This window comes from Papio anubis, chromosome 3 (assembly GCF_008728515.1).
Source record: "Papio anubis isolate 15944 chromosome 3, Panubis1.0, whole genome shotgun sequence".
NCBI lineage: Eukaryota > Metazoa > Chordata > Mammalia > Primates > Cercopithecidae > Papio > Papio anubis.
In genome coordinates this window covers 16,180,818-16,185,635 of record NC_044978.1, presented here as the reverse complement: position 1 = coordinate 16,185,635, position 4,818 = coordinate 16,180,818, and positions in this window count along the sequence as shown.

The window sequence follows — 4,818 nt, the reverse complement described above, 5'->3', positions numbered from 1 at the left end:
GTAAAGGACCAAGTGGGCTCTTAGGGTCCACGATTCCAGGACTTGATTCTTGGATGGCATTTCTGAACCTGCCCTGGGCTAGAGGGGAGCCTGCTGCCCTGAAGTATGATTACCATGCTAGGCAACATTCACCACAAGCTGACTTAAGAGACCTTGGGCCTTAAGAGATAATCGGTGATAGTCTGGCAGTGCTCCTCATGGACAGGGGTGATGGTGCCTATGGGGAGCAGGGGTGTCCTCTACTTTTAGAAAGGGGAGAGAAGAGTGGGAAGGACTGCATCTTGTGGTTTGGGTGCCAGCTCAGCCACAATACAATAAAATACCAGGTAGACTTCTAAGGTTTTTGACTGTAGTTCGTGACTCCTGGATGGCACTTCTGGACCCACCCAGGGCCTGGAAAACCTTGCTGCCCTGAAGGGAAGAACACAGACCTGGCTGGCTTTGCCACCTGCTGATTGTAGAGCCTCAGGGCCTTGAGCAAACATAGACAGTAGTCAGGAAGTGGTTATAGCAGGCCTTGGGTGAGACCCAGCACTGTGCTGGCTTCAGGTCTGACCGAGTTTAGCCATAAGGGTTGTGGTCACAGGGGTACTCGTGTTACTCCACTCCCTAGCTTTAGGTGGCTCAGAACAGAGAGACTCTGTATGTTTGGGAGTAAGTAAGGAGAAAGAACAAGAGTCTCTGCCTGGTAATCCAGAGAATTCTCCTGGATCTTGTCCAAGACTATCAAGGCAGTATCTCTATGAGTCTGCAAGAGCCACAGCATTACCGTGCTTGGGGTGCCTCCTAAAACAAAAGCTGTTTAGATCATAACACCTGAGTCTGTCAAATATCTGGAAAGCCTTGCTAAGAAAGACAGCTATAAATAAGCTCAGATAGTAAAGACTACAATAAATACCTAATCCTTCAATGCCCAGACATCAAAGAACATCTGCTAGCATCAACACCATCCAAGAAAATGTGACCTCACCAAATGAACTAAATAGGGCACCAGGGACCGATCCTGGAGAAACAGAGATATGTGACCTTTCAGACAGAGAATTCAAAATAACTGTGTTGAGAAAATGCAAAGAAATTCAAGATAACACCAAAGGAATTCAGAACTCTATCAGCTAAATTGAACAAAGACATTGAAATAATTTTAAAAAAAGAATCAAGCAGAAATTCTGGAGCTGAAAAATGCAATTGGCATACTGAAGACTGTATCAGAGCCCTTTAATAGCAGAAGAAAGAATTAGTGAGCTTGAAGATAGGATAGTTGAAAATACACAGTCAGAGGAGAAAAAAGATCCTACAGGATCTATACAGAAAATAGCCTTAAGATAGCCTCAAAAGGGCAAATCTGTAATTGGCCTTAAAGAGGCGGTACAGAAAGAGATGGGGGAGAAAGTTTATTCAAATGGATAATAGAAAACTTCCCAAACCTACAGAAAGATATCAATATCCAAGTACAACAAGGTTATAGAACACCAAGTAGATTTAACTCAAAGATGATTACCTCAAGGCATTTAATAGTCAAACTCCCAAAGGTCAAGGATAAAGAAAGGATCCTAAAAGCAGCAAAAGAAAATAAACAAATACCATACAATGGAGCTCCAATACTTCTGGCAGCAGACTTTTCAGTGGAGACGTTACAAGCCAGGAGAGAGCAGTATGGCATATTTAAAGCACTGAAGAAAAAATCCCTCTTACCCTAAAATAGTATATCCAGTGAAAACAACCTTCAAACGTGAAGGAGAAATAAAGATTTTCCCAGACAACAGAAGTTGAGGAATTTCATTAATACCAGACCCATCTTACAAGAAATGCTAAAGGGAGTACCTCAATCAGAAAGAAAAGGATATTAATGAGCAATAAATAATCACCTGAAGGTACAACACTGACTGGTAATAGTCAGTAAACAGAAAAACATAGAATATTATAACACTGTAACTGTGATGTGTAAGCTACTCTTATCTTAAGTAGAAAGACTAAAAGATGAACCAATCAAAAATAATAACTACAACTTTTCAAGACATAGTACAATAAGATATAAATAGAAACAACAAAAAGTTAAAAAGTGAGGAGATGAAATTAAGGCAAGCTTTTATTAGTTTTCTTTTTGCTTGTTTGTTTATGCAAATAGTGTTAAGTTGTTATCAGGGTAAAATAATGGGTTATAATATAGTATTTTCAGGCCTCATTGCAACCTCAAACCAAAAAACATACAATGGATACACAAAAATTAAAAAGCAAGAAACTAAATCATATCACCACAGAAAATCATCTCCACTAGAGGAAGGCAGGAATGAAAGACAGAAGAGAAGACCAAAAAACAACCAGAAAACAACTAACAAAATGGCAGCAGTAAGTCCCTACTTATCAATAATGACATTGAATGTAAATGGACTAATTTCCCCTTTGCCTTGACAGGCTCTACACTGCCCTGTGGAAGAGCTGCCTTGGGTGTAGGAATAAGGTTGTGGACCCTTCCTGGATTCTGAGAATTACCACACACTTGCATTCCTGGAATACAGGTTTTTATTTTTATTTTTTAATTATTTATTTTTTGAGAAGAAATCTCACTCTGTTGCCCAGGCTGGAGTGCAGTGCCATAATCTCGGCTCACTGCAACCTCTGCCTCCCACGTTCAAGTGATTCTCCTGCCTCAGCCTCCTGAGTAGCTGGGGCCACAGGCACGCGCCACAATGCCCAATTAAGTTTTGTATTTTCAGTAGAGGTGGGGTTTCACGATGTTGGCCAGGCTGATCTTGAACTCCTGACTTCGAGTGATCTGCCTGCCTTGGTTTTTAATAGTTCTGTCTGGTATCTGTAATCAGAATGGGTTCTCTCCAAAGAAAGGCTATATCATTGAGGGAAGGAACCTGAATCGAGAAGCAGTAGACAGGAATTCTTATTCTTAATCTAATGTTCATTAACTCCAAATAAACTCTTTAACCTATCTGGGTCAGTTTCCTCTGAGACCCCTAAGTTCTGATATTTTGTGATTTTGTGTTTATACCAATGAAAACTTTGTGGCTTATAGACTGTGTGTGAAATACCAATGACAATGAACACTGAGAATCCTGGAAGGTTGGGGAGAAGGAGCTGAGTGGGTGGGGCTCATACGCTAATGGGTAGCATGGGGCTGGCGTCCTATCCAGTGGATCAACCAAAAAGCAAAGGAACTGAGCTGGTGGCATAACAGGCAGCTGAGCCAAGATTCAACGGGCAGTCGGGGGGAAAATGCCAATTCAAGCAGCAGTCAAGCAATATTTATGACCAAATTTTCAAACTGTTAAGAGTCTGTGGTCAAGTAAGTTGACCAGTTTTTACAATCTTCTGTTTCAGTGGAAGGGTGGGGAATGTTGGAGAATGGGGCTTCTAAAAGATATTATTAGAATCTCACTACTTATACAGCATCTGAACAAATGAGTAAAGCAGAATATTGAAATTACCTAAATAATGAAATAAAAATCACTTTTATTTCAACCATCTCAATATTTTATAAAAAATATCTGGAAATATCCCCATTCACTTTTTAACATTACCTGCTAAACCCAAAAAGTAAAACGAACTTTAATAAACAGACAGAGTCACAGGTCATGGCTGTCCATAAAACAGGAGAAGAATGTGTTTATTCAGGGTTTTCAGGAAGTTTAGTTGATGCATTCAGTTGGAAGCACTATTAATTGTTCCTTCTCAATTAACAAAATAACCACCAAATTAACCAAAAATTGTGGTTGTAAAGAAACACTATCAGAATAGTACCCTTATATTGTCTAAGTATCATTTTCAAAATGTTAAATGTATATGGGGGGTATGCACCACTTAGGATGGTTCTTATAAAACAACCACCACCACCAGAAAATAACAAGTGTTGCTGAGGAAATGGAGAAATTGGAAACCTCATGCTTTGCTGGTGGGCCTGTAAAGTGGCACAGCTGCTGCGAAGGACAGTTTGGCAGTTTCTCAAAAAGTTAAACTTGAAACCACTATATAACTCAGCAGTTCTATTCCTAGGTATATACACAAAAGAATTTAAAGGAGAGACTTGAACCGAGATTTGTACATCCCTGTTCATTGCAGCATCATTCACTATAGCCAAAATGTAGAAACAACACAAATGTCCATCACGGATGAACGGATAAACAAAACATGGTGTGTACATGCAATGGGATATTGTTTAGCCTTACATAGGAAGGAAATTCTGACACATACTACAATATGGAAAAATCTTGAAGACATTATGTTAAGTGAAATGAGCCAGTAATAAAATGAAAACATTATACAATTCCACTTATATCAAGTACCTAGTATAGTCAAATTCACAGTTACAGAAAGTAGAATAGTGGTTACCAGGTGCTGATAGAAGAGAGGAATGGGAAGTTATTCTGATATGGGTACAAACTTTCTGTTTGGTAAGGTGAAAACACTGGAAATAGATAGTGCTGATGGTTGTACAACAATATGAATGGACTTAATGCCACTGAATGATACTCTTAAAAATAGTGAAAATGGTAAATATTATGAATATTGAACCACAATTTGTGTATGTGCGTGCACATGCATAGACAACACACACAAAATCCTGACCTTCACTTTTTTTTCCAGATGTTTTCAGCAGATTTATTCATAATGGCCAAAACAATTGAAACTGAATGTCCATTAACAGAACAACTGATAAATAAATTGTGGTGTACAATGAATATTTAATATGATAGGCAGAATTTTAAGATGACCTTCAAGGTTCCCAACCACTGATATATGTGCCCTGGATAGTCCCCTTTCCTTGAGTGTGGGCAGGACGTGAGGAAGTAATGGGATGTCCCTCCTGTG